General features: G+C 38.4%; 1 protein-coding gene and 2 non-coding genes across 3 annotated transcripts in view; 2 read left to right on the top strand and 1 right to left on the bottom strand.

The window, feature by feature from the left end:
- LOC133570604 (uncharacterized) overlaps positions 1 to 25,401 on the top strand; it is a 100,462-nt gene that overhangs the window by 58,268 nt on the left and 16,793 nt on the right. The gene's annotated exons all lie outside the window — the stretch shown is intronic.
- trnag-gcc (transfer RNA glycine (anticodon GCC)) lies at positions 14,987 to 15,057 on the bottom strand. Its single transcript has one exon. It is a non-coding gene; the product is annotated as a tRNA-Gly (tRNA).
- trnav-cac (transfer RNA valine (anticodon CAC)) lies at positions 15,299 to 15,371 on the top strand. Its single transcript has one exon. It is a non-coding gene; the product is annotated as a tRNA-Val (tRNA).

Below are 25,401 nucleotides of genomic sequence, written 5' to 3' on the forward strand. Positions count from 1 at the left end.
AGTCACAAACTCACTAAATACATTTTTCACTGTAATCAAATCTAATCAAAGTTATAATTACACTTCCTGATTCTGACTTACATGCAACAATGAGTGAAAGTAAACATTTATTTTCAACAACCAAAGTAGTCAACACTTGAATTATTAAAAGAACATGAAGGTGACTGACTTTCCTTCCGTGTGTTGTAGATGGTCTCCAATTCCTAAAGAGGAATTGTTAATGGAAATACTCCATGAAACAGCACATAGTAAAACATGTTTTTGTTCAAAGTTCCTTTTGACCCAGCCAACAAAATGACTACCCAAAAGTATTCTGCATGATAAAAAAAACATCCATGAATGTTTTTTTAAGTGATTTTGGAATTAGATTTTTTTTATTTCTATGATAATGAAGTTATGGTAATGACAATCTCAATATTTACAGACTTTACATCAGTGAAGTTAAGAATGCCTCAATCAATGCTGCCTCGTACTTATAAACATTTTCAAATTGACCCCCGTCAAATTTTCAAGTCTGTTTTTGTACTCACTGTACCACTTTTGAATTCATTTGAGGACAAAAGGTGGTATTTCCTGTGTTTTTATTGGTTGTTTTGCTACACACTTTTAACACAACACACAAAAAAACACAAATAATCTCATTGTGTTAACAGTGTCAGTCCAAAACTATTTATATTCTCTCTTTATCGCTTATCATTTATCTTATTGACTTATTTACCCAACAGACATCCAGCAGCCCCCCCACATGAAAGAGGAAGAGGATGATCCACAGCCCACCCACATGAAAGAGGAAGAGGAGGGAGAGTATGTTGTAGGGCAGGAGGAGGATGATGTCAGCAAGTTTCCACTGACTGTTGTCTCTGTGAAGACTGAAGAGCATGAAGACAAAGCACCTGAGTCCTCACAGCTTCATCACAGTCCAAGTAAGCACATATCATTTTATTCTCAGGGCATTCAATCCATCACAACTGGACTGTTCACTTTGTCTTAGAAGACTCATCCAAGTAGGCTTCATCACTTCATGCTCATACACTTCAAGTCTTAAATCTAATCATTGGAATTTAGAGGGGAACTGCACTTTTTGGGGGGAACTGTTTCTATCGTTCACAATCATTATAAAAGACATGAGGTTGGATATATAAAAAAAATAAAAATCACATTCTAATTAGGACTGGGCGATATGGCCTTTTATTAATATGTGGATATGTTTAGGCCATGTCACGATACACCATATATATGTGGATATGCTTAGGCCATGTCACGATACACCATATATATGTGGATATTTTGCCTTAGCCTTGAATGAACACTTGATGCATATAATGACAGCAGTATGGTGATTATATGTGTCTACATTAAAACATTCTTCTTCATACTGCATTAATATATGCTACTTTTAAACTTTCATGCAGAGAGGGAAATCACAACTAAGTCAATTTAGCAAAAGTGTATTTATTAAACAGTTATTAAGCAGTGGCACAAACATTCATGTCATTTCAAAACAGAAAATGCAAGATTGTCAGAGACATTTTAAAACAAGCTATTAGTGCACTTTTGTGCATTATGTCACTAAGATGACATATCAAAACAACACTAAATTAAAGTGCACTTTTTGTACCGAACGCCACTACAGTAGTTAAAAACAAATAAAGTGCACTTTTGCGCATGATGTCACACAAGATATTTTAATATGTGTCAAATAAAAATGAGCTGCATAATAGGAAATCAAATAGTGTATGTCCTTCACTATGTGGTAGGTTCCTGCGGACGTTATCTCCTTCTGTTGTTGACTATTTGTTTCATACGGTGTTGATGTGGAAATGGTTGCTTGGGCATTTTGTGCGTGTGGCACTGAACAGAGATGTTGACATGCAGAGTTTCAAGCACTCTTCATTCTCTAGCGGGTGACATTTCAAATGATGCTACATTAGCAGTGCTGCTACTTTTTGTAGCAACGCTTTTGCCGCATACTTGTTCACCATCTACCCGCTTGAAGCCAAACCACCGCCAGACGATGGACCTCCTGCTGTTTGTCTTGGGAATTGGGCATACAACATGATGCATCACACATTCATGCATACAACATGATGCATCACACATGCATGCATTCAACATGATGCATCACACATGCATACATACAACATGATACATCACACATGCATGCATACAACATGATACATCACACATGCATACATCTAACATGATACATCACACATGCATGCATAAGACATGATGCATCACATTCATGCATACAACATGATGCATCACACATTCATGCATACAACATGATACATCACACATGCATGCATACAACATGATACATCACACATGCATGCATACAACATGATACATCACACATGCATACATACAACATGATACATCACACATGCATGCATACAACATGATACATCACACATGCATACATACAACATGATACATCACACATGCATGCATACAACATGATGCATCACATTCATGCATACAACATGATGCATCACACATTCATGCATACAACATGATGCATCACACATGCATGCATACAACATGATACATCACACATGCATGCATACAACATGATACATCACACATGTATGCATACAACATGATACATCACACATGCATGCATACAACATGATGCATCACACATGCATTCATACAACATGATACATCAAACATGCATGCATACAAAATGATACATCACACATGCATGCATACAACATGATGCATCACACATGCATGCATACAACATGATACATCACACATGCATACATACAACATGATACATCACACATGCATGCATAAAACATGATACATCACACATGCATGCATACAACATGATGCATCACACATGCATGCATACAACATGATACATCACACATGTATGCATACAACATGATACATCACACATGCATGCATACAACATGATGCATCACACATGCATGCATACAACATGATACATCACACATGCATGCATACAACATGATACATCACACATGCATGCATACAACATGATACATCACACATGCATGAATACAACATGATACATCACACATGCATGCATACAACATGATACATCACACATGCATGCATACAACATGATGCATCACACATGCATGCATACAACATGATACATCAAACATGCATGCATACAAAATGATACATCACACATGCATGCATACAACATGATACATCACACATGCATGAATACAACATGATACATCACACATGCATGCATACAACATGATACATCACACATGCATACATACAACATGATACATCACACATGCATGCATACAACATGATACATCACACATGCATACATACAACATGATACATCACACATGCATGCATAAGACATGATGCATCACATTCATGCATACAACATGATACATCACACATGCATGCATACAACATGATACATCACACATGCATGCAGAAGACATGATGCATCACATTCATGCATACAACATGATACATCACACATGCATGCATACAACATGATACATCACACATGCATGTATACAACATGATACATCACACATGCATGTATACAACATGATACATCATACATGCATGTATACAACATGATACATCACACATGCATGCATACAACATGATACATCACACATGCATACATACAACATGATACATCACACATGCATGCATAAGACATGATGCATCACATTCATGCATACAACATGATGCATCACACATTCATGCATACAACATGATGCATCACACATGCATGCATACAACATGATACATCACACATGCATGCATACAACATGATACATCACACATGCATGCATACAACATGATACATCACACATGCATGCATACAACATGATACATCACACATGCATACATACAACATGATACATCACACATGCATGCATACAACATGATGCATCACATTCATGCATACAACATGATGCATCACACATTCATGCATACAACATGATGCATCACACATGCATGCATACAACATGATACATCACACATGCATGCATACAACATGATACATCACACATGTATGCATACAACATGATACATCACACATGCATGCATACAACATGATGCATCACACATGCATGCATACAACATGATACATCAAACATGCATGCATACAAAATGATACATCACACATGCATGCATACAACATGATGCATCACACATGCATGCATACAACATGATACATCACACATGCATACATACAACATGATACATCACACATGCATGCATAAGACATGATGCATCACATTTATGCATACAACATGATGCATCACACATTCATGCATACAACATGATACATCACACATGCATGCATACAACATGATACATCACACATGCATGCATACAACATGATGCATCACACATGCATGCATACAACATGATACATCACACATGTATGCATACAACATGATACATCACACATGCATGCATACAACATGATGCATCACACATGCATGCATACAACATGATGCATCACACATGCATGCATACAACATGATACATCACACATGCATGCATACAACATGATACATCACACATGCATGAATACAACATGATACATCACACATGCATGCATACAACATGATACATCACACATGCATACATACAACATGATACATCACACATGCATGCATACAACATGATACATCACACATGCATACATACAACATGATACATCACACATGCATGCATAAGACATGATGCATCACATTCATGCATACAACATGATACATCACACATGCATGCATACAACATGATACATCACACATGCATGCATAAGACATGATGCATCACATTCATGCATACAACATGATACATCACACATGCATGCATACAACATGATACATCACACATGCATGTATACAACATGATACATCACACATGCATGTATACAACATGATACATCATACATGCATGTATACAACATGATACATCACACATGCATGCATACAACATGATACATCACACATGCATACATACAACATGATACATCACACATGCATGCATAAGACATGATGCATCACATTCATGCATACAACATGATACATCACACATGCATGCATACAACATGATACATCACACATGCATGCATACAACATGATACATCACACATGCATGCATACAACATGATGCATCACACATGCATGCATACAACATGATACATCACACATGTATGCATACAACATGATACATCACACATGCATGCATACAACATGATGCATCACACATGCATGCATACAACATGATACATCACACATGCATGCATACAACATGATACATCACACATGCATGCATACAACATGATACATCACACATGCATGAATACAACATGATACATCACACATGCATGCATACAACATGATACATCACACATGCATACATACAACATGATACATCACACATGCATGCATACAACATGATACATCACACATGCATACATACAACATGATACATCACACATGCATGCATACAACATGATACATCACACATGCATGCATACAACATGATACATCACACATGCATGCATAAGACATGATGCATCACATTCATGCATACAACATGATACATCACACATGCATGCATACAACATGATACATCACACATGCATGTATACAACATGATACATCACACATGCATGTATACAACATGATACATCATACATGCATGTATACAACATGATACATCACACATGCATGCATACAACATGATACATCACACATGCATGCATAAGACATGATGCATCACATTCATGCATACAACATGATACATCACACATGCATGCATACAACATGATACATCACACATGCATGCATACAACATGATACATCACACATGCATGCATACAACATGATGCATCACACATGCATGCATACAACATGATACATCACACATGTATGCATACAACATGATACATCACACATGCATGCATACAACATGATGCATCACACATGCATGCATACAACATGATACATCACACATGCATGCATACAACATGATACATCACACATGCATGCATACAACATGATACATCACACATGCATGAATACAACATGATACATCACACATGCATGCATACAACATGATACATCACACATGCATACATACAACATGATACATCACACATGCATGCATACAACATGATACATCACACATGCATACATACAACATGATACATCACACATGCATGCATACAACATGATACATCACACATGCATACATACAACATGATACATCACACATGCATGCATAAGACATGATGCATCACATTCATGCATACAACATGATACATCATACATGCATGTATACAACATGATACATCACACATGCATGCATACAACATGATACATCACACATGCATGTATACAACATGATACATCACAATTTCCAGTTTGTCTTTTCAACATGTTGGAAAAGGAGTAGGAAGAAGCAGAGCTTATTTAATTCTACCCCTTTCTTTTACATAACAGTGTCTAAATTTTAGTTCACTTCCTGTTCTCAATGTATTCACAATATACTCCATAAGTAATCACAATAAAAATAAATAAATAATAATGAGTGAAGTAAGTTATATTTCATATGGTGAGATGAGTAAGATGATGTAGAAAATGAATGATGGATGAAATAAATTGAGAATGTTTATCTTCTTCTTTGTACTTTGTAAACACTTTAAGTGTGAAGAGTTTCTTGAAGTGGATCATATTAGTACATTGTTTGATTGCTTTGCTTCATCCATTCCATCATTTAATTCCACATACTGATATACTGAAGGTCTTAAGTGTTGTACGTGCATACAAATGTTTTAAATTACATTTTTCTCTAAGATTATATTTCTCCTCTTTAGTTGAGAATTGTTGTACATTCTTGGCTAGCAGGTTATAGTTTGCTTTGTGTATCATTTTAGCTGTTTGCTAATTCACTATGTGGTGGAATTTCAGTATTTGTGATTCTATAAATAAAGTGTTTGTATGTTGTCTATATCCAACATGATGTATTATTATCACTAATCTTTTTTGTAACACAGTTAATGAATGAAGTGTACTTTTGTAGTTATTTCCCATATTTCTTCACAATAAATAAATAAATGATAAATGGGTTGTACTTGTATAGCGCTTTTCTACCTTCAAGGTACTCAAAGTGCTTTGACACTACTTCCACATTTACCCATTCACACACACATTCACACACTGATGGAGGGAGCTGCCATGCAAGGCGCTAGCCAGCACCCATCAGGAGCAAGGGTGAAGTGTCTTGCTCAAGGACACAACGGACATGACGAGGTTGGTACTAGGTGGGGATTGAACCAGGGACCCTTGGGTTGCGCACGGCCACTCTTCCACTGCGCCACGCCGTCCAATAAGTCAGATATGTAACACTAGTGAGCAGTAGAGAATATGAAGTCATTTTTGGTCTAGAACATGTTTTGCTTTATTCATTATTGACGTGTTTCTTGCTACTTTATGTTGTATATTTTTTACATGACATTTCCAGTTCAATTTATCATCAATTATTATACCTAGACATTTTGAATCATTAAAACGTTCAACTATTTGGTTCATATTGTCATTTTTTGTATTTCCATGTAGAAAGTACTGGGGGTAATCTTTCTTAGCAGCATTTTTAATGATGCTATTTAGGATGCCCCATGTTGCTCTCATGTTGTTTCTGTTCTTCTTTAATAATTGTCTGTAGTATTCCTTCTTACATGTTCCTAGTATACCAATTAGCTTCTTTTTATATTTATTATACTTATTTTCTGCCTCTATAGATGTCTGTGTTATTAATATTCCATATAATGTCTTTTTTTTGTGACAAGCATTTTTCAGTCCTTTTGTCATCCATGGTTGGTTGTTTTTCTTTTGCTTCTTACTAACTTCTTTCCATGGACAACATAAACATTGATATTATACATGTGGGCCTATATATATATATATATATATATATATATATATATATATATATATATATATATATATATATATATATATATGTATGTATATATATATATATATATATATATATATATATATATGTATGTATATATATATATATATATATATATATATATATATATGTATGTATATATATATATATATATATATATATATATATATATATATATACATACATATATATATATATATATATATATATATATATATATATATATACATACATATATATATATATATATATATATATATATATATGTATGTATATATATATATATATATATATATATATATATATATATATATATATATATATGTATGTATATATATATATATATATATATATATATATATATATATATATATATATATATATATATATATATATATATATATATACATACATATATATATATATATATATATATATATATATATATATATATATATATATATATATATATATATATTTGATGTGGCAAGCTACTTTTGCAGTGTAGCTTGTGGTGTAGCGTGCTACAATTCTCTGAGGATAGCTTAGCTCCATTTAATTGAGAGTAACTTGTAGCTTAGCTTACTACATTGTCCAGGTAGCTTGCCCATCACTGTCTATTTGGCCTAGCTCACATGTCAATAGTTTGAATACTGCAAACTTCAATACAGTAACACCTCATTTGTTCTGCAGACGTCCAGCGGGTGTCAGCGGGGAGTCATGAAGAGGAGTGGCACACCAGTGTGGGACAGAAGGAGCTACAGGCCCCCTCCCACATTAAAGAGGAGCAGCTTCATGATGAAGATGAAGCTCAGTCCTTACAGCTTCATCACAGTCAAAGTGAGGAGAACAGAGGGGCGGAGCTTGTAAGTCAACACATCACAGAAGCTGATGGAGAGCATTGTGAAGATATCAAGTCAGAACCAGACAGCATCTTTGCTCCACTGTCAGACATGGACCACATGATGTCACACTCTTCTGATCACAGTGACCACATCCAAAAACCTTTGGAGAGTAAAAATGACTCTAAAGGTGATACGAGACATCACACTAACAACAAACACTTCTGCTCTGAATGTGGGAAATCATTTAGACAGAAGAGTAATTTTACAAGACACATGAGAACACATACTGGAGAGAAACCTTTTACTTGCTCTGTTTGTAAGAAAAGTTTCTCCACTAAGCAAAGCATGACCACACACATGAGAACACACACTGGAGAGAAAGCTTTTTCTTGCTCTGTTTGTAAGACGAGTTTCTCCATAAAGCGTAACATGACCACACACATGAGAACACACACTGGAGAGAAACCTTTTACTTGCTCTGTTTGTAAGAAAAGTTTCTCCACTAAGCAAAGCATGACCACACACATGAGAACACATACTGGAGAGAAACCTTTTACTTGCTCTGTTTGTAAGAAGAGTTTCTCCACAAAGCCACACTTGACCACACACATGAGAACACACACTGGAGATAAACCTTTTACTTGCTCTGTTTGTAAGAAGAGTTTCTCCAGAAAGGAACAAATGACCATACACATGAGAACACACACTGGAGAGAAACCTTTTGCTTGCTCAGCTTGTGCTAAAAGATTCAACATAAAGAATGACATGATATTACACATGAGAACACACACAGGTGAGAAACCTTTTACTTGCTCTGTTTGTAAGAAGATTTTCTCTAGAAAGCAACACATGACCACACACATGAGAACACACACTGGAGAGAAACCTTTTTCTTGCTCAGCTTGTGCTAAAAGATTCAACACTAAGAATGGCATGATATTACACATGAGAACACACACTGGAGAGAAACCTTTTCCTTGCTCAGTGTTAGAATAATTATGTATATAGTAGCACACTAACTTCAGTATCCTTAAAGTCTGTTGCTTTAGTTATTAGTTATTGTGCTTAAGTTAGACTTTTGTATTCGTGCAAGGACAAAAACTTCTTGTCTGAGGGGTGGCCTCAGCCGCAGATGTTATCTTTGTTTTAGCCCGCTAACAGCCAAGGACTTCAAGGACCTCAACGAAGATAAGACGACAACACGCAGATGAAGCAGAGACTTTAAGGACCTCAATGAAGATAAGATGACAACACGCAGACGAAGCGGAGACAAGGCGAAATCACAAGGCCCCCACCACATTCTGTCACGTATTGTGCGTCCTGGACCTGCTTTGCATAATATATGTGACCACTCCTTTTAGAGGCGGCCTCAGTGATGTTGACTGTGGAACTCTTGAATAAATAGAGGGACGCGGGAGCTGAACCTTAGAGCGTAGGGCGAGACTGTGACTAAGTGTGCAGCTCCATGTGTTCTCCTCATGAGCTGAATTGAACTCTGTCTCTGCATGATTCCTTGCTTCTTGTCTGATGAATATATGTCATCAGTGTTTGAACCTGACACTCAGCTTGTGCTAAAAGATTCAACACTAAAAAGGAACTTTTATTACACATGAGAACACACATTGGGGAGAAACCTTTTACTTGCTATGTTTGTAAGAAGAGTTTCTCCAGAAAGCAAATCATGACCAGACACATGAGAACACACACTGGAGAGAAACCTTTTGCTTGCTCTGTTTGTAAGATGAGTTTCTCCAGAAAGCGTGACATGACCACACACATGAGAACACACACTGGAGAGAAACCGTTTAGTTGCACTGTGTGTGATAAGATGTTCAGGTTTAAGTATCAGGCCAGTAGACACAAGTGTGTAACAGTCATGGAAGCTGCAGGGATTTAAAAACACTTAAAGGGGAACATTATCACAATTTCAGAAGGGTTAAAACCATTAAAAATCAGTTCCCAGTGGCTAATTTTATTTTTCGAAGTTTTTTTCAAAATTCTACCCAGCACGCAATATCCCTAAAAAAGCTTCAATGTGCCTGATTTTAACCATCGTTATATACACCCGTCCATTTTCCTGTGACGTCACATAGTGATGCCAATACAAACAAACATGGCGGATAGAACAGCAAGCCATAGCGACATTAGCTCGGATTCAGACTCGGATTTCAGCGGCTTAAGCGATTCAACAGATTACGCATGTATTGAAACGGATGGTTGTAGTGTGGAGGCAGGTAGCGAAAACCAAATTGAAGAAGAAACTGAAGCTATTGAGCCATATCGGTTTGAACCGTATGCAAGCGAAACCGACGAAAACGACACGACAGCCAGCGACACGGGAGAAAGCGAGGACGAATTCGGCGATCGCCTTCTAACCAACGATTGGTATGTGTTTGTTTGGCATTAAAGGAAACTAACAACTATGAACTAGGTTTACAGCATATGAAATACATTTGGCAACAACATGCACTTTGAGAGTGCAGACAGCCCATTTCAGGCGCGCTAAGAACATATATTTTTCCACGATTTCAGCACTCAGGTTAACCATACCTAAATAGACACAAAATACTGCATTACACAAGACTACCCGAATGTACTCGAATGATTGAAAAAAATAAATATTGTTAAGCTAAATTATTGGCAAACACAGTTTATGTATAATAATTTACGTAAAACCGCGAGTAATGAATAAAGTTTTCATCAATTAATATATTCTGTAGACATACCCTCATCCGCTCTCTTTTCCTGAAAGCTGATCTGTCCAGTTTTGGAGTTGATGTCAGCAGGCCAGGGAAGCTAGGGTCGATATTCTTCTCTTGATCATCTTCGGTGGCATAAGGGACGGTGTGAGCCAAGACATCCAGGGGGTTTAGCTCGCTCGTCTGCGGGAACAAACTGCCGCCATTGCTTGCCGTGCTACCGAGGGCCTTTGTCCCTGAATTGCTCACACACTCCGGCAGATTCAATGGGGGTCTGGCGGCAGATTTCTTTGACTTTATGGTTGGAAATGCATCTGCTTTGAGTGTCGCAGGATATCCACACATTCTTGCCATCTCTGTCGTAGCATAGCTTCCGTCGGTAAAGTGTGCGGAACAAACGACTGACCATTTCGTCGGCTTTCCCCACACCCTCGTATTTTGAACAAATTTCGTCCAATTTCTTGCCACTTTGGCATCTTTGGGCCACTGGTGCAACTTGAATCCGTCCCTGTTCATGTTGTTACACCCTCCGACAACACACCGATGAAAGTGAGAAAATGGCGGAGTGCTTCCTGATGTGACGTCACCTTGTGACGTCATCGCTCCGAGAGTGAATAATAGAAAGGCGTTTAATTCGCCAAAATTCACCCATTTAGAGTTCGGAAATCGGTTTAAAAAAATATATGGTCTTTTTTCTGCAACATCAAGGTATATATTGACGCTTACATAGGTCTGGTGATAATGTTCCCCTTTAAATTAGTGGTAAAAGTGTAATATAATAACACAGTTTCAGAATGATTTCCCTGTTAAAATCTCACAATTCATGAGATTTTTATCATAAATGGCGTTTTTCGGGGCTTGTTGGTCTAGTGGTATGATTCTTGCTTAGGGTGCGAAAGGTCCCAGGTTCAATTCCTGGACAAGCCCTTAACAGTGATTTAAAACTCTTAGCTCAAATTTCCAAACTGCACACACTCAAGGGATCAATGAAAATTATAAAATCAAATACAGTGGTAGTTCAATTTACAAGCTCTAATTGTTTTAGGACAGAGCTTGTAACCCTTATTTATTTTTTGCAGGAAAATAGCCATACCTTTAATTTAGTGGTAAAAGTGCAATATACTAACCCAGTTTCAGAATGATTTCCCTGTTAAAATCTCACAATTCATGAGATTTGTATCTAAAATGATATTTTTGGGGGCTTGTTGGTCTAGTGGTATGATTCTCGCTTAGGGTGAGAGAGTACTCGGGTTCAACTCCCGGACAAGCCCCTAACAGTGATCTTGAAGTCTTAGCTAAATTTTCCTAACTGCACACAATGAAGGGATCAATGAAAATGTATTAAATCAAATACAGTGGTAGCTCAATTTACAAGCTCTAATTGTTTTAGAACAGAGCTTGTAACCTTTAGTTCTTTTTTGCAGGAAAATAGTCATACCTTTAAATTAGTGGTAAAAGTGCAATATACTAACCCAGTTTCAGAATGATTTCCCTGTTAAAATCTTACAATTCATGAGATTTTTAGCTAAAATTATATTTTTTGGGGCTTGTTGGTCTAGTGGTATGATTCTCGCTTAGGGTGCGATAGGTCCCAGGTTCAATTCCTGGACAAGCCCTTAACAGTGCTTTTGAACCCTCAGCTCAATTTTATAAACTGCACACACTCAAGGGATTGATTGATTGATTGAGACTTTTATCAGTAGGTTGCACAGTGAAGTACATATTCTGTACAATTGACCACTAAATGGTAACACCCCAATAAGTTTTTCAACTTGTTTAAGTCAGGGTCCACTTCATATATATATATATATATACTATCGTCATAATACAGCCATCACACAAGAGAATCACATTAAATGATAAATGATAAATGGGTTGTACTTGTATAGCGCTTTTCTACCTTCAAGGTACTCAAAGCGCTTTGACACTACTTCCACATTTACCCATTCACACACACATTCACACGCTGATGGAGGGAGCTGCCATGCAAGGCGCTAACCAGCACCCATCAGGAGCAAGGGTGAAGTGTCTTGCTCAGGACACAACGGACATGACGAGGTTGGTACTAGGTGGGGATTGAACCAGGGACACTCGGGTCGCGCACGGCCATTCTGAATTGAATTATTTACAATCTGGGATCTGGAGGGGGGTGGGTTTGGTTGTTATCATCAGTCATCAACAATTGAGAACAGAGAAATGGATATTGAAACAGTGTAGGTCTGACTTGGTAGGATATGGACAGCAAGTAGTGGGCAGAGAGAGAGAGAGAGAGAGAGAGAGAGAGAAAGAGAGAGAGAGAGAAAGAGAAAGAGAGACCCAAGAGAGCTATCCAGACAAACTATTGATTTGGAACCTATCTGAAGTAGTGTTTCTTTCTGAGTCCTGGTTTAATCCACATTTAAAATGGCATTTTTTTGAAGAAAACATTGCAGTAAACATCAAACTCTGTGGATCCATTGGGATTTTATTCAAAACGAATAGAATTTGGCTTGCATTGATTATCAGTAATTTAAATTAGTTTAAACAAGCATGGCTTGAAAGTTATGTTGCAAACGTTTTAACTAGAAACTTTTTTGCAAATTTAGAGAAGGACATGGGCTGTACAAGAAAACCCTCAAACCCTCGTGCTCGCGTCAAGATTTCATCCCTGGGTTGGCTTGAACCACCATCCTCTCAGTTAACAGCCGAACGTGCTGACCGATTGTCATTGTCTTTGGATGGGCGTAACTAGAAGTACACTGATTCAGCCTTCGGTGAGTCCAATATGCCCTTTGGGTGGAATGCCTGCGTCTTGCGGTTTTCACAAACATTGCTTTTGTCCCTTATGAATATTAGTTAAAATGTAATAAAAGCAACAGAATTTATTGGCCGGGAATCGGACCCGGGTCTCCCGCGTGGCAGGCGAGAAATCTACCACAGAACCACCAATGCCTGTGGAGTAAAAGAGGTTTCTGAACTCGGTTAAGAGGAAGAACGTTTGAAATGCGGGCTGCGACGGACCAAACATTCTACACTGAATTAATGATAGCCAATATGAGGCGATAGCATTGATTATCAGTAATTTACATTAGTTTAAACAAGAATGGCTTGAAAGTTATGTTGCAAACGTGGCACACGTTTAAACTAGAAACTTTTTTGGAAATTTAGAGAAGGACATGGGCTGTACATGTGTACTGTGCTCGAGTCAAGATTTCGTACCTGGGTGGGCTTGAAGCACCATCCTCTCAGTTAACAGCCGAACGCGCTGACCGATTGCGCCACAGAGACTTACTGGTTTACATGATTAATTACTCCCCCAAAAATTATAAAATCTCATGCTACGATGTCCCGATGTCATTGTCTTTGGATTAGCGTAACGAGAAGTACACTGCTTCAGAATTCGGTGAGTCCAATATGCCTTTTGGGTGGAATGCCTGCGTCTTGCGGTTGTCACAAACAATGCTTTTGTCCCTTATGAATATTAGTTAAAATGTAATCAAAGCAACAGAATGCATTGGCCGGGAATCGGACCCGGGTCTCCCGCGTGGCAGGCGAGAATTCTACCACTGAACCACCAATGCCTGTGGAGTAAAAGAGTTTTCTAAACTCGGTTAAGAGGAAGAACGTTTGAAATGCGGGCCGTGACAGACAAAACATGCTACAAAGTAGAACACATTCTACGTGCACAAGGGATTTAACAACATCCACAAAAAGTAAGAAAAGCAATGCAGCTAATAACAGCAATAAGACTAGCTAGCACCATGTTTTCCATTGGCCGAAAATCAACTTGTAAGTCTTGATAAAGGTCTGCAACTTGCAGCAGTTTCCATGGTGTAGTGGTTATCACATTCGCCTCACACGCGAAAGGTCCCCTGTTCGAAACAGGGTGGAAACAAAGTCTTTTTACTTTCCTTCTTACTTCTTTGAATAAGCAAGGAAATAAATGATAGCAAGGTCCTGTGTTTCATCATAAAGTAGTTTGCAACATAGCTGACCACCTCATGTACAGCCGAGCACACACAACACCAAATTTAGAGGGTTCTCATATAGGCAGACCTCAGGCTTCAACATCATGAATGCTGGGTTCCATGAAAATGTCACGCACAAACCTGTGAAATTTCTCATTCATTCAAGTCACTGTATTCTCAGGGCTTTGAATGGATTGCAACTGTACTGTTTAGATTGACTTATAAGATGTTTAACCTCTCTTTTAGCAGGAATCATAGGTGTAATTCCCAAAGAGTTAGAGAAGACAGCTGCAGTCTGAATGAGTGTTGGCCTTGCTTTCAAATTAAGAACCAGTCAAATAGACAACTGAAACCTAAATCATAGCAGAGGATGGTTTCGATCCATCGACCTCTGGGTTATGGGCCCAGCACGCTTCCGCTGCGCCATTCTGCTGCATTAAACTACAAGATGCTTACTCTGGTGAATATCCTGACAAACTACTTGAAACAAAGTGATTTGGAACCCATCTGAAGTAGTGTTTCTTTCTGAGTCCTGGTTCAATCCACATTTAAAATGGCATTTTTTTTGAAGAAAACATTGCAGTAAACATCAAACTCTGTGGATCCATTGGGATTTTATTCAAAACGAATAGAATTTGGCTTGAATTCATGTGGTTTGAAAACAAACTGAGAAAGTGTTACAGAAAAAACATCAAGACACTGACGGGATTTGAGCCCAACATCTCCTATTTAACAAACAGGCACCTTGACTGACAGCTACAGTGCCTGGAACAGCATGGGATTTCAACACGATGTCTATAACCCTACACTGAATTAATGATAGCCAATTTGAGGCGATAGCATTGATTATCAGTAATTTACATTAGTTTAAACAAGCATGGCTTGAAAGTTATGTTGCAAACGTTTTTACTAGAAACGTTTTTGCAAATTTAAGAGAGAGAAATAGAGAGAGAGAGAGAGAGAGAGAGAGAGAGAGAGAGAGAGAGAGAGAGAGAGAGAGAGAGAGAGAGAGAGAGATCAGAAGGCATAATAAAAAGTATCTACATTTGATTATTTACATTTGATGATTAAGAATGAAAGAGTTAAAGACTTGCTTCAACAACACTACTTTGCAACAAAGAAATGCTATAAACAAAAAGCTGCTACATGTGTCTTGTCATTTTATCTGCAGTGTTTACAATTAAAACTGACTTCTTTTCAATTTGAACTCAAAACTCACGTTTTCCAGTCTTTGTCAAAAGGCCACCCTTCAAAAGTTTGTAACCTATTCTCCCAAAAGTACATCGTAAATGTTTCACTTTCGTTAAAAAGCTCCATTTGGGCTTGATTTAAAAGCCGGATAAAAGTTGTAAAAATGGCAAAAAAAAACATGCAAAGCGAATTGAAATATGACAGTTTTCTTGAAAATGTTTTGATTGGATAGTTTTCTTCTTCATGGTTGAGCCACACAAGTGCTGGTGCGGCCTACGCCACCTTGTGGTTGTCTTGCCCAACTGTTGAAGAAAAACATCTAAATTCTACAACTAACATTTGATGCAATAAATCAAAGTCCCTTTATTTTGCATACTGAGAGACAATATCAATAATTGTATGATGGAAACTCCTCATGAACGCTACTTCCGCTTCCTAGTCTAGCAATACAACGCCATCAAGTGCTTGATTGGCGTCAACATTGAAGTAACAACAATACTATAGTTTAAGTATTTCAAACAATAAATCAAAGCAAAATTCTTTCTTTAATCGACTAATATGAGTTGTAATGATCAGTTTATTCTCCAGAGGAGTCAATGTGTCAAGCATAATAACATCACATCCTGTATGCCATATCAAAATAAAGACAACACCACAGTAAGAGACAAAATAAAGACTTGATGACCGCTAAATGCAAACTGCTATTGGTCAGAATTTGAGGCGCGGGAAACAGTGGTGGTCTCTCTTCCGCTGTAAATAAAGATGGAAGGAAGGAGTTTGCTTATTTATCACAGTGGTGTATTGTGAAAGTGGGCTCCTTACTACGGAATCATGTCTTTCTCAGTACCGGAGACAACCAAGTGTATGTCTTTAACTCCCAGGACAGAAATCTGAAGGCCACTATTAGATGATACACACACCATTTGGCATTTGTTTCCGCATGTAGCGACAAACTGCTTCTCTCCGCCTCTTCCCTTTTCAAGGTTGGGAAAAGACTTTTCTTGCTTCATTTGTTTTGTGGTGGTAGAAGATGATGCCCTCTCAGTCTCTGCAGCTCATTGACAAGTCAGGTGGGAAGGCTTTTTGTCCAAAACAGTCCAAGATCCTTTACATGCTTTTTTTGTCCCAACTGAAGCACGCCCAAATAGCCAGGACCAGGTCAAAGATTTTTTCTAAAAAGGGCCTTTTCTTTTCTCCCCCCCCCCATTCCCGAGGCGGCGTTTAACGGTAAGGGGGAGAAACTTTTTTTTTTGTTTTGTTTTTTACCTCAGAAAAACACGAAAAAAGATTGTTATCATTACCGATTTTAACATGGAAGAAAAGCTGGACTCAAGTTGTGCACGAAAACTTTTTTTCTGTCACCGAGCGTAAAGTCGGCAAAGTTGTTGGAGGCCCCCCCCCCCTACCACATTTTTCGAAAACTTTTCTTTTTTTTTGGGCGAGTGAAGTTTTGTACAAATATTAAAAAAGAAGAGGAAAGAATGGCGAAGGACAGTTGTAAGGGGGGACGCCGGACCAAAGAGGAAAGGGGACCGTCGCGGGGGGGCCAACTTTTCTCACTTTTGTTTTTTTTTCCAAACTCCTTCCATCAACCCCAACCCGGGATTGAACGGGCCGAAGGATACTTCCTGGTTTCGACGAGAGGAAGCAAGTCGGCTGCAAAGAAAATGCAAATTAAAGCTTTTACATTGAAAAACCCGTCGCCGAAATGTTTTTCCGGAAAAAGATAAAGGAAAGAAGAAAGCGTCCTTTTGCAATGAAGTTTAGGATGAAATAGGCTGGCATCATCATTACCACTTGTGGTCCCCTCCAAGGTTTCTTCCATTCCAAATATCCACCGCGCCCAGCAAAAGCCTTCCATCTTTTCAGGACCAAAGCCTTGAAAACAACTCACATCTCTTTTTGGCATCTTACACACGTGACTTACACACAACATGTATCACGTGACTTACACACAACATGTATCACGTGACTTACACACAACATGTATCACGTGACTTACACACAACATGTATCACGTGACTTACACACAACATGTACCACGTGACTTACACACAACATGTATCACGTGACTTACACACAACATGTATCACGTGACTTACACACAACATGTACCACGTGACTTACACACAACATGTATCACGTGACTTACACACAACATGTATCATGTGACTTACACACAACATGTATCACGTGACTTACACACAACATGTATCACGTGACTTACATACAACATGTATCATGTGACTTACACACAACATGTATCACGTGACTTACATACAACATGTATCACGTGACTTACACACAACATGTATCACGTGACTTACAGACAACATGTATCACGTGACTTACACACAACATGTATCACGTGACTTACACACAACATGTATCACGTGACTTACACACAACATGTATCACGTGACTTACACACAACATGTATCAGGTGACTTACACACAACATGTATCACGTGACTTACACACAACATGTATTACGTGACTTACACACAATATATATATCACGTGACTTACACACAACATGTATCACGTGACTTACACACAACATGTATCACGTGACTTACACACAACATGTATCACGTGACTTACACACAACATGTATCACGTGACTTACACACAACATGTATCACGTGACTTACACACAACATGTATCAGGTGACTTACACACAACATGTATCACGTGACTTACACACAACATGTATCATGTGACTTACACACAACATGTATCACGTGACTTACACACAACATGTATCACGTGACTTACATACAACATGTATCACGTGACTTACACACAACATGTATCACGTGACTTACACACAACATGTATCACGTGACTTACACACAACATGTACCACGTGACTTACACACAACATGTATCACGTGACTTACACACAACATGTATCACGTGACTTACACACAACATGTATCACGTGACTTACACACATGTATCACGTGACTTACACACAACATGTATCACGTGACTTACACACAACATGTATCACGTGACTTACACACAACATGTATCACGTGACTTACACACAACATGTATCACGTGACTTACACACAACATGTATCACGTGACTTACACACAACATGTATCAGGTGACTTACACACAACATGTATCACGTGACTTACACACAACATGTATCACGTGACTTACACACAACATGTACCACGTGACTTACACACAACATGTATCACGTGACTTACACACAACATGTATCACGTGACTTACACACAACATGTACCACGTGACTTACACACAACATGTATCACGTGACTTACACACAACATGTATCATGTGACTTACACACAACATGTATCACGTGACTTACACACAACATGTATCACGTGACTTACATACAACATGTATCATGTGACTTACACACAACATGTATCACGTGACTTACATACAACATGTATCACGTGACTTACACACAACATGTATCACGTGACTTACACACAACATGTATCACGTGACTTACACACAACATGTATCACGTGACTTACACACAACATGTATCACGTGACTTACACACAACATGTATCACGTGACTTACACACAACATGTATCACGTGACTTACACACAACATGTATCACGTGACTTACACACAACATGTATCAGGTGACTTACACACAACATGTATCACGTGACTTACACACAACATGTATTACGTGACTTACACACAATATATATCACGTGACTTACACACAACATGTATCACGTGACTTACACACAACATGTATCACGTGACTTACACACAACATGTATCACGTGACTTACACACAACATGTATCACGTGACTTACACACAACATGTATCACGTGACTTACACACAACATGTATCACGTGACTTACACACAACATGTATCACGTGACTTACACACAACATGTATCATGTGACTTACACACAACATGTATCACGTGACTTACACACAACATGTATCACGTGACTTACATACAACATGTATCACGTGACTTACACACAACATGTATCACGTGACTTACACACAACATGTATCACGTGACTTACACACAACATGTACCACGTGACTTACACACAACATGTATCACGTGACTTACACACAACATGTATCACGTGACTTACACACAACATGTATCACGTGACTTACACACAACATGTATCACGTGACTTACACACAACATGTATCACGTGACTTACACACAACATGTATCACGTGACTTACACACAACATGTATCACGTGACTTACACACAACATGTATCACGTGACTTACACACAACATGCATCACGTGACTTACACACAACATGCATCACGTGACTTACACACAACATGTATCACGTGACTTACACACAACATGTATCACGTGACTTACACACAACATGCATCACGTGACTTACACACAACATGCATCACGTGACTTACACACAACATGCATCACGTGACTTACACACAACATGTATCACGTGACTTACACACAATATGTATCACGTGACTTACACACAACATGTATCACGTGACTTACACACAACATGTATCACGTGACTTACACACAACATGTATCACGTGACTTACACACAACATGTATCACGTGACTTACACACAACATGTATCAGGTGACTTACACACAACATGTATCACGTGACTTACACACAACATGTATCACGTGACTTACACACAACATGTATCACGTGACTTACACACAACATGTATCACGTGACTTACACACAACATGTATCACGTGACTTACACACAACATGCATCACGTGACTTACACACAACATGCATCACGTGACTTACACACAACATGTATCACGTGACTTACACACAACATGCATCACGTGACTTACACACAACATGTATCACGTGACTTACACACAACATGTATCACGTGACTTACACACAACATGTATCACGTGACTTACACACAACATGCATCACGTGACTTACACACAACATGCATCACGTGACTTACACACAACATGCATCACGTGACTTACACACAACATGCATCACGTGACTTACACACAACATGCATCACGTGACTTACACACAACATGTATCACGTGACTTACACACAACATGTATCACGTGACTTACACACAACATGTATCACGTGACTTACACACAACATGTATCACGTGACTTACACACAACATGTATCACGTGACTTACACACAACATGTATCACGTGACTTACACACAACATGTATCACGTGACTTACACACAACATGTATCACGTGACTTACACACAACATGTATCAGGTGACTTACACACAACATGTATCACGTGACTTACACACAACATGTATCACGTGACTTACACACAACATGTATCACGTGACTTACACACAACATGTATCACGTGACTTACATACAACATGTATCACGTGACTTACACACAACATGTATCACGTGACTTACACACAACATGTATCACGTGACTTACACACAACATGTATCACGTGACTTACACACAACATGTATCACGTGACTTACACACAACATGTATCACGTGACTTCCACACAACATGTATCACGTGACTTACACACAACACGTGACTTGGTGGGACCTGATATTCAGCTGGGAATGATTAATATAGTAAATAAACACAAGACGTGTATAACTATTAGCCACAAGACGATCAGGTTCGTATTTAATATGCCACAAATGAATCCCGCATAACAAACACCTCCCCCCTCCCGTCCATATAACCCGCCAATACAAAACCATACACCCGCACAAAACACTCAATCCCACAGCCCAAAGTACCATGCACTTTCCCGAAGTTCATACAACACATATATTTCCCCAAAGTCCCCAAAGTTACGTCCGTGACATGCACATAGAGGCATGCACGTACGGGCAAGCGATCAAATGTTTGGAAGCCGCAGCTGCGTACTCACGGTACCGCGTCTGCGCATCCAACTCAAAGTCCTCCTGGAAAAAGAGTCTGTTGTGCCGGTTCTCCACAGGCCAATGGAAAGTCCACAAAAAAGGTAAAAAATGAGGATTCTTCCAAGAAGTGGCTCCGTAGCAAAAACGCTGGGTCTGACAGGTGCTCCTATGGTTTATGACGTCAATTTCCGCTTCCGCCCGGTCTGATAGCACCGGATGCCTTTTATATCCCCACATATTTTTAAGTTACATTTTTAATATTAACATGATTATTTGATACGCCTGTAACAGTTTATAACAAGTAAATGGATGACATAATAAGTATATATATATATATATATATATATATATATATATATATATATATATATATATATATATATATATATATATATATATATATATTTATTTATTTTCCCAGCTGAGCACAAGTTAACTGTGACTGGCAATATTCATTATATATATACGCCTCCATGGACCCCTATGGCCATTACAAGCATCCAAGAAAAGGAAAGTGAACTGTGAAATTAGACACGGTAAAGCCAAACATTGACTGGATGCTTGATCCAAGCCACTTAACCGCAGTGACCATCATGAAAGATAAAGATGGTACATTCCAACATGATAGGACCTGCCGCTATGAATATTACTGAGTTACCTGTTACATCTCAGGACAACAGGTGTGTACTTGTAGTTAGGGACTACTTCACACGCTATGTCAACCTTTTCCAGCGTGCCTTTACAGTAGCAACATGTATGTTTGAGGACTATAACAGACAACATGGGTTGCCAGAGTGTAGTCACACAGACCAGGTAGACAATTTGAGTCAGACCTTGTAAAACACTTTGTAAAACCTTGCTGGAACAGTTACCTCTACTGCCCCCCAGTGGCCGTTGGAAAGGATGCATACATTTAGTGTTGCAGTTTTGTCTTGTCCTTTGTGTCCCAGATGAAGTGGTTAGTGGCTCGGGGGAGGATAGGCGGGGCATTAGCTCAGCAACATTCTTCTTTTCTTTTCTTTGTCACAAGAACTTTGCTGACAAAGTGCAAGTGTTTGTGGGCGTTACTGTACATGTTGGTATTGATCACACCACCCAGTAAATACAGAGGAAGTTTTCAAGATCATTAAATGATTTTGACTATCATTTTGTGAACAATATAAACATATATGAACACAACAATGCAAGACATTGAGTCTATAAAATCTGCTACACCTCCCTGATACCGAAGTACATGTCAAACTACTTCCTTAACGTAAATGACCGCCATAACCACAACACCAGGGGGAGCTCCACTAACCACGTTAAACCCAGATTCCGAACTAACAAAGGTCTTAACTCATTCTCTTTCTATGCCACATCAATGTGGAATGTGCTCCCAACAGGTATAAAAGAAAGGGCATCTCTATCCTCCTTCAAAACCGCACTAAAAGTTCACCTCCAGGCAACTTCAACCCTAAACTAACACCCTCCCCGGATTGTTAATAATCAAATGTAAACAATCAAATGCAGATACTTTTTCTTATGCCTTCTATTCTCTCTCTCTCTCTCTCTCTCTCTCTCTCTCTCTCTCTCTCTCTCTCTCTCTCCACTACTTGCTGTCCATATCCTACCAACTCAGACCTACACTGTTTCAATATCCATTTCTCTGTTCTCAATTGTTGATGATTGATGATAACAACCAAACTCAACCCCCCCCCCCCCCCGCCCCCTCCACACCCCGGATTGTAAATAATGTAAATAATTCAATGTGATTATCTTGTGTGACGACTGTATTATGATGATAGTATATATCTGATAGTATATATCTGTATCATGAATCAATTTAAGTGGACCCCGACTTAAACAAGTTGAAAACGTATTTGGGTGTTACCATTTAGTGGTCAATTGTACGGGATATGTACTTCACTGTGCAACCTACTAATAAAAGTCTCAATCAATCAATCAAAAAAACATAGTAACAATGTTGTGTATTTACTGGCATCGTCCTCTAGAGGTCACTGATGTGTGCTCCTTTCCAGAGTCGTGTAGAGAGAGAGTTTGGCCAACCCGGGTTCAGAGTCGGTGTCTAACAAGGTGCCCTGAGGGGATTTGAGCAATTAGAGAGAGTATGGCCAGACAGTCTCCCAAACCCTTCACGTGACTACAGGGTGCCATGTTGGACACCAACTCCAAAACCCTGTTGGCTATACTCTCTCTATACTCTTTCTGCCCCTTTCTGGCCTCGGATGACACTCACTACGTCACATAAGGCAGTGTGAAAGTTACGTCCCTCGATAAAACATGTCTGTGTTGAAGTGAATGAATGAACTGGTATTGTGTTTTGCATATGGTGAATGTTTATATTCATGTTGGAGAAAGCAAAGCACCAGGTTAACTAGTAGCTATTTCACTCTGGGCACATAATAACATAGGGCCCTTTAGTACTGACATTTGTGTGTGGATTGGATTAGTTCTGGCAGAAGAGGCAACAAAGTTGGACCTTGGTATGCAAATATGTCCACTAGCATATCAGTATCAGTATCAGCAATTATTTGTATCTTTGTAGATGATGCTACATATGTAAAAAAAAAAAAAAAAAAAAAAAAAAAAAAATCAAAGAAAATGAGCAAAGTATATAAATAACATCATGTAAATTGATTTTGATGCTATTTTTTTAGATATAGATTGAAAATGAACACCAATGAGTTGACTGATGAACATTATCACATCATTTATTCAGAAAGTATAAATAAGGACAAATAAAGGTAAAATACTATTAACAGCAACATTTAAGTGTAGAAAAACAACAACATTATGATGTGTACATTTTCAGAATGTGCTTGTTCTATTTTTAAACAAAGAAAACAATCTGAAGTTGTCTTT

This window comes from Nerophis lumbriciformis, linkage group LG28 (genome assembly GCF_033978685.3).
Source record: "Nerophis lumbriciformis linkage group LG28, RoL_Nlum_v2.1, whole genome shotgun sequence".
Taxonomy (NCBI): domain Eukaryota; kingdom Metazoa; phylum Chordata; class Actinopteri; order Syngnathiformes; family Syngnathidae; genus Nerophis; species Nerophis lumbriciformis.